The sequence below is a fragment of the Sitophilus oryzae genome, unplaced genomic scaffold (assembly GCF_002938485.1).
Source record: "Sitophilus oryzae breed Bouriz unplaced genomic scaffold, Soryzae_2.0 scaffold_494_pilon_pilon, whole genome shotgun sequence".
Lineage (NCBI taxonomy): Eukaryota > Metazoa > Arthropoda > Insecta > Coleoptera > Curculionidae > Sitophilus > Sitophilus oryzae.
In genome coordinates, this window is record NW_022147078.1 from 3,187,174 (window position 1) to 3,200,740 (window position 13,567).

Genomic DNA, 13,567 nt, shown 5'->3' on the forward strand with positions numbered 1-13,567 from the left:
TTGACGCAACCTTTGAATAAGAAGACTAAGGAAGGAGCATAATGCTATCCATGTATTCATGCATGGTGGGCGGAAAAGCCACCATAAAAACTCTCTAGGGTGGGGATCCTTGACAGTTCTGTTTGACGATTCATTTGACACATTTGAATTTGATTTGAAATTTTGTGGATTTGTCAGTCTTTACGGAGCTTATTTTATGTTATTTATTATTTTTTCTACTACTGATAGTTGTATAAAGGTAGTAAATCTAGATGGAAATTGTGACAGAACTTAAATTAACAGTGACACTATCGCGATTTATCGAAAAAGACTCTAAAATAGTTGGTTGTGCAGCGTGCGGTAGATCTCGGCAAAAATTGAGTGAAATAATGGAACAACTTTTCGCTAGTAAGTGACTATATAATATACATACGTGTAGTAAACCGATCATTTATGAAATTCACTTAAATTAACTAAATTATATATTTTTCTTGCATTTTAGCTTTTATTTATTACTTGTCAAAGATTAGATGTCAAAGAATTTAGATACGTTAATTTGACTTACCTGCTTCAGTAGCGTATCGGATGTTTGTGTTAATAAATACTTATTATAACTTATCTATTTTTATTAGAATTATATATTTTTATAACAATTTTAATAACTTATCAACATTTATTCACAACGTAAAATAAAACAACAAATTATTGAGTCTACCCCACGTCTATCCTACATCATAGTTTTACATTTTTTAAATAAAATTAGATCGACACTGATAAACCGGAATTTAAGTTAATTAAGTAAGTAAATTTAAGTTTATAATCTGATTTGATCTTAGACAATATCGGGTCTTCTTCAAAAGTGGCTCAGTCCTATAACTTCTTTATTTTTTCAGATAAAAAAACGAGATTTGGTATGTTAGTATATGAGATAAATCGGAATTGATCGACGTATTCAGTTAGTTTCGGTGACATGTTTCACCGGAAATGACAACAATTTTTGATTTTTAAATGGTACATTCGGTATTTTTTTATTTTATTTGACAGAAAAACGAATTATGAATAAAATTACATATAGTAGTAGAGGTAGATGGCCGATTCTGCGCCAGTGGAGGTGGAGGAGGAGGAGGAGGAGGAGGAGGAGCAAATTAGCTAAGAACATGTAAAAAGGTTAATAAACAAGAATAAACAGGTTTGATCCGCTTTGAACAGCTTTTGAACTGCTTTGAACGAGTTTGAACAAAAACTGAACAGGTCTGTTGTTTTACGCCAAAAAGCCGTTCAAAGCAGTTCAAAAGCTGTTCAAAGCGGATCAAACCTGTTTATTCTTGTTTATTAACCTATTTTACATGTTCTTAGCTGATTTGCTCCTCCTCCTCCTCCTCCTCCTCCTCCACCTCCACTGGCGCAGAATCGGCCATCTACCTCTACTTATAGTATGTCAATTTTTGACATTTTCGCTTAAACAAATTTTGTAAGAGATTTGTGAATCTGAAAACGTTCTATCCTTTGTTAATCTTTCTATAGTAAGTGTAGTAAATGAGTAAATGACGTCGAGAGATTGACCTCGACGAAATTATCACCGATTGCCATTCCCCAGCCATCTTTGACGTCGTTTTTTTTTCGATCATACCGTATAATCATTATAAACAAATGAATATTATGATCCTTATGTGTACATATATTAATATAAATACGTAGGACAGTATAAAACCAATCACGACGGATATGAACCCGAGAATTAAACAAAAAAAAAAGTTTAACATATTGGTATTGTTTCTAATTGATGTTACGCCAACTGGAATTTCAAAACAACTATTGTATTGTTTGTATTCGTACAATACCGAACGCCTCGGGTTCAGACATGCCACAATGCCGCTAGATTCGATACGATTTTGCCATCATTGTTTTAGACGAAATCACATGTTTTTATCAACGAAATTTTTTAGATTTAATAGACCAAATTATATAAATCAAAAACATATCTTTAAAAATTGGCCAAGTGCGAGTCGGACTCGCGCACGAAGGGTTCCGTACCATTCATTATCTATACAACATTAGACACTATATTAATATAAACTTTTTTTCCGATTTAGCTGAAATTTTGAATGCGCGTAAAAGTAATTTAAAAAAAATGAAGAAACACATTACTAAAAATTGTATTAATCAATAATAAATATGTAAAAAGTAAAAATAAATATGTAAAAATATCTAAAAACTAAAAAAAAATTATTAAAAAAAAGTCGCCTTGACTAGGATTCGAACCTGCCTTACTACGGCTCCAACCTCATAGCAGCGTACTACAGAGGACTTGAAAGATTCTATGTAAAATTCTTACTTAAAAGATAACGTTTAGAGAAAGTACTTTTTTATTTATAAACATTTATTTAATTCTGTTTTTAGTATTTTTGTTCTTATAGCGGCAACATAGATACATTATCTGTAAAAATTTCAACTGTCTAGCTATAACGGTTAATAAGATAGACCTTTGTGACAGACGGACGGACGAACGGACGGACAGCGAAATCTTAGGAATGGGGTTCCCGTTTTTATCCTTTGGGTACGGAACCCTAAAAAAGGCACAGAAAGAAATTATTGTGGATAAAACTAGGAGAATCTTTTTAATATTATAATTGTGTTTTAATATCTTATGGTTTAAGAAACACCAACAAAAGCGAACATTTTTAGCCAACCAAAATAAAACAGAATATATATGTATGTATAACAATAAAATCGGAATATATCAACCATATATGAGGAAGACTGTTTATAACCAGCCATGATTACCTTTTGCAATTACGATTGGTGACGTCAAGGTGAATTGGTGGACTTTGGTATACATATATGTGCCTGTACCAACAACCGAAAACCTAAATATTATTAACTTTATATAAAATAACGCTAATAACAAATTACATTCTTTTTAGAAAATGTACAGGTTAAAAAAATTATGATGTAGCGTATAGAATTTATATTAAATTTTGGTTTGAATGTATTTTTTCTTAAACTTTATAGAATTTATTTTTATATATAAAAAAAGTTGGTAGGCAGTTCTTTTAGTTTCAATTATCTCAAAAACTGCGACTTTGACTGATTTTGATGTTATTACAAATTTTGTTGTAAATATTATTCCTAATCTTAAATTGAAAACCGCGTTTCGCTAGCTTTTAAATTATTAACCCCCTCCTATAACCCCTTACCAACCCCCCATCCTCACCAAAAATTAATGGCCAGTTTCACGGGTGCCACAGTATTTTTGTGCCAAATTTAGTTAAAATCGGTTTAGCGGTTTTTGAGTTATCGTGTTACAGACAGACGGCATATTAAGAACACTACCATTAATACTGATTAAATACTGCTCTAGTTCCATGCTCCAGTTCCATGACTGTGGAACAGGCATATTAAGAACACTACCAGCAAAGCCATAAAGGCTCTCATGATATGCAGAAGACTGGCCGGAAATAGATGGGGCTGCTCCCCTAACATTTTGCGCTGGATGTATACCATGATAGTAAGACCCATGATTACTTATGGAGCAGTTGCCTGGTACACAAAACTAGAGCAACGGACGGCAAGGCTAAACCTATGCAAAGTCCAGAGACTAGCATGTGTTTGCATCACAGGAGCCATGAGAACCTGTCCAACAGCAGCAATGGAGGTCATTCTAGATCTAACACCACTGCACATTGTCATTAGTAGATATGCCAATGCGACAATGATTAGAATGGTCACTAACGGAATTAGTACTTGGAGAATTGTCAGATCAGGGGCTTGGAACACCCTCAAAAAGGAAATACCACTCCTGCAACTCCCAGTGGACGATATGCCAAGAACGTACAACTTTGACAAACATGTCAATGTAGTATTGAGCAATAAGAAGGATTGGAAGAGCGAAACGCTTGCCCAGCAGTTAAAAGACCATACCATAACTTGGTATACTGATGCTTCCAAAACCAATACGGGAACAGGGATCGGAGTGTTTGGGCCGAGAGCTAATTACTCCGAACCAATGGGCACTTACCCTAGTATCCTACAGGCAGAAATCTACGCTATCGAGAGATGCGTACAACTTATCTTAGATAGGAACTATCGGAAACAAGAAATAGCCATCTTATCTGATAGTCAAGCAGCGTTAAAGGCGATCAACTCAGTCTCAATCAATTCGAAATTGGTCAAAGAATACATAGAGAAGCTGAATAAATTAGGCAAAGAAAACAAAGTCCTCCTACACTGGGTGCCTGCTCACCAAGGGATAAAAGGCAATGAAAAAGCAAATAATCTAGGTAGAAAAGGAGCGAACACTCCACTAACTGGACCAGAACCGTTCTGCTTTCCAAGTGGTAACCAACTCAAGGAGGAACTCAAGAACTTGGAAGATTCCATCCGCAACCTGGAATGGAAATCTTGCAATGGTCTAGGACACTCGAAGAAGTTTCTGAGGGCTTATGATCAATAAAAATCACAGATCTTCCTAGGTCTGAGTAAGAACAATCTTCGGATTGTCAGGGGTTTTTAACAGGACACTGTCTCCTCAATGAACACCTCAGTAGATTGAAACTAAGAAGAAACGGCGAATGCAGATTCTGTGGGGAAGATGGTGAAACACCAGTACACCTCATCACTGAGTGCGCCGAGACGACAACCATTCGTGCCATGAATTTTGGTACGACTGATATTGGAGATGGAGAACTACCCTATATAAAACCGTCCCAGATACTGGCTTTTATCAAAGCCCTGGGACTGTATGATGAGTTATGATTCAAGAAAGGGGGGACAATGGATCTGTAAGGTCGAAGTGATTAACCCCCCTCCCACTCATTCTAAATTCTAAAATTCTACAGACAGACGGACAGAATGAAAACAAAATGAAAATATTTTGTATTTAGGTAATTTATGACTCAAATAACTCATTTTGAGTGAAATTAAAAAAACTTTTTTCTTACCGATCTTAATAGCCTACCATACCTGTTGGTATGGTCGGCTAAAAATTATTTTTTCGGGAATTTTAAATTAAACATTTAAAAATCATTTTTACTAAATATAAAAATAAATTATAACCTTCTTTAAGGCCAGCTGGCACTAAACCCCATCAAAAAATAAAGAAGACTAAGGGTCAAGCAGTGTTGCCAGAAATTTTCTAGCGAATTTCTTTAACGGAACCTTAAAAATCCTTCGTATTCCTTCATATCGTTCAGACGAACTGTAGATATGTTTTCCGTTTACCTATTTATTTCTTTTCAATCAAGAACTTTTGTAAGACTTGTTGAAAGATAAAAATGTACAGTACATCTGCTGGATCTGTGTCTATGAAAGGAATGCGGACAAAAAACATTTAAATAAACAGCAATATATTTTATACGTCGATTTGACGAGTGCGTCACCGCAAATCGCTCCGCCCACTCATTTTATTGGCTACTTGCAAATTTGTTGAATTTTTATTGATGGGATGCGTCGTCTATTTTTTACGAAAAACATGGAGAGAATATCGTTTCCCCTCTCACGGATACCCCGTAGCTACAGAACGGACAGACGTACTGTATCTATTAACTTTTTGTTAAATGTTAAAATCTTTCGATTTGTGGACTTTTTGACAGCAACATATTGCTTTAAACTGAGGCATCCTTAATTAAACACCGTTAAAGTGAAAAAATAGATGTAGGAAAATCAATCTCCTACGACATATTTTAACAATTTTTATTGTGCGAAACTGCCAGAAATCTTTATATTGTTTTTTTTTGGATAAAAACCCTTCGTCCCTTCAATCGACGAAATTTGGCAGTAAAATCCTTCATATTGAAGGAAATCCTTCAATTCTGCCAGCACTGGGGCCAAGTAAATGACGTCTAGGGCTTGATCTCGCCAAAATTACCATCGAGTGTCATTCCCCGGCCGTTTTTGACGCCGTTTTTTTTTCGATTGTATGGTATATAATATTAGACTCTCAATTTTTCGAACGATTAATTGTATAAAATAGATTTAAAATAAACGAATGGTCAAATGCTATAAAATTATTGTTAAAATATGATTAAAAGCACATTAAAAAAAATATGATAGTGAAATTATATTACCTTGAGAATAAATATTTACGAATTTGTGGTCTTTCTTTCTTGTTTTCAAGTACAAGTGAAATGAAAGTAATTTTCCAGTGATGATGATATGCTGATTTGGTATGTTTTTTAATTTTTTTCAATTACAGGGTGTTTCACATCGAGGATATCAAAATGGACAATATATCAAAATACAACTTTTAATCGGCATTAAATGACCTACACACTTTTGCTAATATGAGGAAAAAAATCAGTGGCGCACATGTTTATTTCAGAAAAATATTCCAGCGATAACCCATATGCACGGCCCTGGTGAATCGTAGCACTCATTACTATGAACTTAAACCCTAAAAATTTCATTCGAATCGCTAAAAGCACTCAGAAGAAAACTATAATAAATAAAAAATAAATGAAGACTTAACCCCCTGTAGATACGAAATATCCTGTAGAGTTCCTGTTTATCCTGTATGATAATATACACAAACTATGGAATATTTCCTATGTTTAAATAAATACCAGAAAAAAAACTAATTTTACTTTCAAGAATTACGACATTGTAATATCTTAAGAGTTTGTATAACTAAGTGTTTTGATTATATCACAACAGCTCTTGAAGTACTTCAACACATAGTGTTCAAGGATTATTGATGGCTATATGTATGGTATATCCTTTGAATAAGAAGACTAAGGAAGGAGCATAATCCTATCCATGTATTCATGCATGGTGGGCGGAAAAGCCACCATAAAAGCTCTCTAGGGTGGGGATCCTTGACAGTTCTGTTTGACGATTCATTTGACACATTTGAATTTGATTTGAAATTTTGTGGATTTGTCAGTCTTTACGGAGCTTATTTTATGTTATTTATTATTTATTCTACTACTGATAGTTGTATAAAGGTAGTAAATCTAGATGGAAATTGTGGCAGAACTTAAATTAACAGTGACACTATCGGGATTTATCGAAAAAGACTCTAAAATAGTTGGTTGTGTAGCGTGCGGTAGATCTCGGCAAAAATTGAGTGAAATAATGGAACAACTTTTCGCTAGTAAGTGACTATAGGTATAATATACATACGTGTAGTAAACCGATCATTTATGAAATTCACTTAAATTAACTAAATTATATATTTTTCTTGCATTTTAGCTTTTATTTATTACTTGTCAAAGATTTAATGTCAAAGAATTTAGATATGTTAATTTGACTTACCTGCTTCAGTAGCGTATCGGATGTTTGTGTTAATAAATACTTATTATAACTTATCTATTTTTATTAGAATTATATATTTTTATAACAATTTTAATAACTACCAACATTTATTGACAACGTAAAATAAAACAACAAATTATTGAGTCTACCCCACGTCTACCCTACATCATAGTTTTACATTTTTTAAATAAAATTAGAACGACACTGATAAACCGGAATTTAAGTGGGCCATATTTGAGGCCCATCGCGGTGTACCTAGATTTTTGATATGCTCCTTCCTTAGTCTTCTTATTCAAAGGGTATATCTATATCTCAGAATATCTGCTCAAAGACCATTACAAATAGATCTTTGCAAGTGCAAATATTTTCGACCCCAGGAACACGTCTATGAGGTTTTTTTCGCAAAAAAAATGTTGAAAATCGTGCATTTTCTTTTAAATTTCCCTCTATATTTTAAAAAACTTTTACATTTAAATTTTCGCATGGTAGATATAATTTCTTAATATCTGATATTATCATCGTTGCAAATACAGAAAATATTTAGTTGCTCTTAAATTTTTTAAAAATAAATAATTTTTTCTATTATTTTTTTGGTCTTATTTGAAAAACGGTAAAGATATGTTTCTTTTTTTTTGAGATCCTCTGAAAATATTTGCACTTCTTTAAGACTCACCCTGTATATTAACAAGAAGACGGTTTATTTTATGCTAATAGTGGGAATACCAGATAGCCCGATTGGTTTTTTTTCTCTATAATTATATTTTTTTTTGATCTTTGTAGATTAGACATTTACATTTTTATAATTGTTTTGAAAGAAAAAAAATCAATTATGGTTAAAATTAAAAATAAAGTTTTTATAAAGCGGGATTTACACTGATGGATCGCTTTTAAAGTTCATTATAAGCGACAATTGTAAATGAGCCCTTTAGTAACATACTCTTTCCAATCTGTGGAACCAGACAAACTACGGTCACTCGAGGATTTTGCCAATAATAGGGAAAATCATAGAGAATACGAGTCCCCATCTGCTTAACCAGAAAACGGACTATATGCTCACCAGACATGATTTTGGAGGAAAGATAAGGATTCGTATCACGACAAGAGAAGAATGAGAAAACAACTTAGTAAAGAACACTCAAGAGATAGCAGTGTACACAGATGCTTCCTTGATTTCAGGAGGCACAGGTATAGGTATCTACAGAAACTAGATATCAGACGATCTTTAAGGCTATCGGATGGCTGTAATGTTCTACACGCAAAGATTTACGCTATAAAAGAAGCGGACAATTATATACCTACGAGCGAAAATCGCTGATAGACCAATAGGAGATATCGTGATATACTCTGACAGCTTGGGCGCTTTAAGAAGCATCACCATGCAATCAATGAGATCGAAAACTGTGATGGACTGCGGCCGAGAAGCACTGTCCTGGTTGCGTCAAGGCTGCGTCACTCTGTGCTGGGTGCCAGGCCACAGCAATGTGGTGGGCAACCAGGAAGCGGACACACTTGCCAAAGAGGGGGCCAGTGGAGAGATCGTGGCAGATGATCCACCATTTGTGACGATCAACACACTGAAGGAAGCTATAAGAACTACATTCAAGGTCAAGCAGCAAGAGACGTGGCAACACCGTGTGGACTGCCCTACAGCTCGAAGACTGTGGCCAGTGGTAGATAGCAAAAAGAAAAAACAACTACTAGAGCACAAAAAGAACCTAGTAGCACAGAATATCTAGCTACGCAACAGAAGCCTCGTTACATGTATAAAATTGTAGGAAGCAAAAGGAGACAGGCTTTAAAAGCCTGTCTCCAAATCAGATATTTTGATGTGGTAGTTTCGCTACTACATAATAGAGGGCAATAAATTTAAAAGAAAACAGTTTTCTACAAACAAAATTTAAAAGAATTTTGTGCAGTGTTGCCATTTTGTAATTCATATCGTAATACTTCCTGATAAAGCCTACCTTCAAATTTGCTACATCATTTAAACATATTAAAATAGATCAGAGCTGTTTTTTTCAGTTTGCCATGTTAGTTGGAATTAAATCTTATGAGCTAAATTACAATCACTTCCTGACGTTTGATTGTATAATTAAATCCTGAATTTTCATTGTAATTCGGCGACAATATAATAAGTATTGTTCTACAGAACTATTATTATAGTTCTACCACTTCCTGAAGTTCGATTGTGTTCATACCAAGTTCATATCGTATAATCGGGAAAAAACGGCGTTAGCGATAGCTATGAAATGAATATCGCTGTCATTTTATATGTAAATTTATATGGGAAATGTCATCGATCGTCCTTCTCCAGCCAACTGGACGCCGTTTTTTTCAGAAGCATATCAAGTGATACCATAATATAGTACTATATTACGATACATGGCGTTCGATTGGGCTTAAACTTGGTATACTATATCTTCAGTGACATTGTAATATCATGGTACCATGAAGCATATAAAGTGGTACCTTCTATAGTACCATATTTGATGACATAGCAATATTAGGTACATGGCGGCAATAGGGCTTAAACTTGGTATACTACGTAATCTTCGAAGATGGCGTTCGTACATGGCGTTCGATTGGGCTTAAACTTGGGATACTACGTATTTTCGGTGACATTGTAATATGATGGTACTATGATGTATATAAAGTGGTACCTTAATATAGTACCATATTACGATACCATTTCATGGCGCTCGATTGTTCTTAAATTTTGTATACTACGGATCTTCGGTGACATTGCAATATTATGGTACCTTAAAGCATATCGAGTGGTACCATAATATAGTACACTATTATGATACTATTTCGATTGGGCCCAAATTTGGTATACTTGCGTTTATTTATAAAGATTTGTTTAATTAATAATTTTAATTTATTTTACGAATTTTAATTTATTGTTCGATGTCGTGACAGCAACTTTTATGCCGTACTAATATATTATTAATTGTACCTGTGTCACTTTTTAAAATCTACCTAGGTCTATATAAATAACGTGGCAAACGGAAGAAATTTGTTATTATAGTATTTTTAGTCAGTTAACATTTTTTGTACTGCATTTTAATAAATTATTTCCATTATTATTAAACTTATATTTCATTACTAACGTTCCAGCATTAATAAATATCACTATCAATCGCCCTGTATATTATTAATTTTAAAGGTAATTAAAGGTATTTTCTTAGTTAACATTATAAGGTAGTGTATATTAAAAATGTATATGTTTTGTAATAATATACTTAAAACTATTTTAATAGCCAAAGGAATAATTAATATAAGTGTATCTGACAGGAAAAGAAGAATAGAAAGAAACCCATACTGCATTATACACCAGAAAAAGAATGGGATGCCAATTAAACTCTTTTTGAATCTGGCAACTGTGCATTTCTAGCTGAGCTTCAAGGCCGTCGACGTGCCGTCGATCTAAAACCGAAAAATGAAAATTTCCAAATATATTCTGATTATGATATTGTCGCGCCATCTAGTATTTTATTTGTGCAATTTTAGCTCTTTCATTTCGAGTATTTTTATGTTGCGTAGCTAGATATTCTGTGCTAGTAGGTACCCATAATTGTAGGTGTAATTACTGGAAACTTCCTCACGGAGGTAAACCTCGTGAGATGGAAGATTTCCGACAACGACTACTGCAGAGAATAAGGAGAGGAAGAAGAAACCATAGTGGTGTGCCACTGTGCCAAACTTTAGGGCAGGGTTTTTTGGAGGGACTAGAGGAAACAGCAGAAGTCACATCGGGAACTTTGCAAAGAATTGAAATTGAAATTTCTTTCAATTTTCTTAATATAAATTGCATTTTGGCTGTGCTTTATACTGTCAATTCATCCATTCTCAACCAAAAGCTTGTGTAAATAATGACTCTAAAAGGTTTACCAAATAAAAATATATGTTTTTTGTTTTTTTTTTATTAAAATAAACGTACTGTTAAGCCGCGTCCAAGCTACTCGAACAAAACGTTTACAAACAAACATTTTTAAATGTTTACCATGTAAAAATATATGTTTTGCATTAAAATAAACGCACCGTGTACTGTTATATGAACAGATTGTTAAAACAAATATAGTTTTCATCATTCTTTATGGTTTAGCCAAACAAGCATCTAGAATTATGTATGCAAAGCTGGGACTCCTTTCATTGATCAGTATTGAAAACTTTTCAGCATTTAAAAGTGTCAAAATTTCATAATTTGAAGTGTTTTAATCTTAATTGTATTTTGCTGGTACTTTACACTATCAACGCACTGTATACAGGGTGTCAAAAAAATTGTGTATCTATCTTGGAAGGGTGATTCTGCACATAAACCCAGCCAAATTAGTTGCTGAAGAAGTTACAGCCCTTGAAAGGTTAAATAAAAAACATATATTTTGTTTATTTTTAAGAACAATGGTAAACTGTTTTTTCTGAAATTTTGGTACCCTTGCACACATTTTAATGCCCAAACGAATGACGATCGTGTAAAGTTTCGTAAACACCCCCGAAAAAGTACTTTCCACTAGGGTAGATGGTACTACCGGTGGTACTTCTTTTATCCTTATAGATACAGTGGGTAATTTCAACAATTGGCCTAAAAAGCTAGAACTTTTTTACGTAATAATAAATAACGCTTTATTGGACAAAAAGCCAAAATAGCTTCGTCGACACAGCATTTACAAAACAAACACAAGCACAAAAAATATACAAATAATAAAAAATATGATACAATACAAATCATACAATTCAAAAATAAAATAAAATAAAATTAAATAGTAGACTTTAAACGAGTGTGTTAGATGATCAAAATTTTAAAATACAAAATTGTTCATGATTAAACATCAACAAAAAAATCGTTTACTGCATACAGGGTTGTTCACCACATACGACACGGAGTATTGTAGCTAAACGATGAGATTTTTCCAAATTGTAAGTTTGGGGTTCGTTGAAGGACTATTAGAGCTACAATTTAAAAATATTTTTACAAGATACAGAGTGTCCCAAATAAATAAAAAATATCAAAGTTGTATTTTTTTAAACGGAACACCCTGTATATTATTACATTTTTAGTTTCTACGATTAAAATAAAGGTAAATTTGATTGGTTTATTATACTTAAACCTTACCGTTTTTGAAATATTTTCAATTTTTTCGTTTAGCTACAATACTCCGTGTCGTATCAAATCAAATCAAATCAAATCAAATCTTTTTATTAGGCCCCAATATAAAAAATATATAAAATATATGTTTTTCGTATTTTTTTATATATTTTTTTTTTCGTATGTGGTGAACAACCCTGTATAGGGCTCTCTCCAGTAAGTATGATTTCAGAGCTTTGCGAAATGCGGGAAAGAATGAAAGCGACTTGATATTCAAAGGCAGATGAAGGCAGTACATTTTTTTGGCGAGCCCTTAACTAGTTCTGAGCTCGGGGTTGGCAGATAAAAATCGTGCTCCGTATTCCTAAGTGGATAATTGTGAGATGGCCTTTCGGAAATAGCAGATATGTGCCTGCGGATTAAGCAAACGGGTTCAAAAATGAATAAAGAAGGAAGAGTCAGTATTTTGAAATTTTAAAGAAATTCTGGTAGTACTGTTGAGTCCCAATAAATATCGAACTGCTCTCTTTTGAAGTTTGAAAATGCGATCAAATTTTGTAATTTTGTTTTGTTGCGCAGCAAGTACCCCAGAATGGAAGGGCATAACGAAGACGTGACTCAAACAGGGCATAATAGCCTATTTTAGAGGTTGATAAGTTAAGTTCCTTAGAAACTGATCTTAGTGCAAAACAGGCAGCGCTTAGTTTCTTTGAGAAAGCTTCGATGTGCAAGTTCTATTTTAACGAGTTGTCTACAACGAGTTGTCTAAGAATTTCACAGACTCCACGACGTCAATAGTGGTGTTATTAAGTACAAAAGGTTATAAAATAGTACTTTTATATGACAAAACTTTAGTTTTTGAGAGGTTGAGGCATAGGAGATTAGAATCGCACCAAGATTTAATGGTGCGTAAGTTGGTAAAAAAGGTACTCTTCGTCTAGTTCGAAACGGTGAACGGTTTCTGAGATATTTGCGTTTAAAGATTACGATGCATCGATTTTAGTTTTAGTGAAATGATAAAATGTAAAGAAATTTTAAATAAATTAATCTCCAGACTCCTGATTACGCTAATACTAAAATCGATACATCGATCGGAACGTTTAAAAGAAAATAATATCTTGAACACTGCTCGCCGTTTTCCGTTCTCCGCAACTTTTTTACATAAAAAGTCCTAGCCCTTTAATTCTTATTTGTTAAAATTACTGCATTTATAAGGCTATAATACTACCAGTAGTACTTCCTACCCTAATG

At 33.6% G+C, this 13,567-nt stretch overlaps 1 protein-coding gene across 2 annotated transcripts in view; it reads right to left on the bottom strand.

Moving 5' to 3' along the window:
• The window catches only part of LOC115886681 (UNC93-like protein), a 231,945-nt gene that overhangs the window by 210,091 nt on the left and 8,287 nt on the right, over positions 1 to 13,567 (bottom strand). The gene's annotated exons all lie outside the window — the stretch shown is intronic.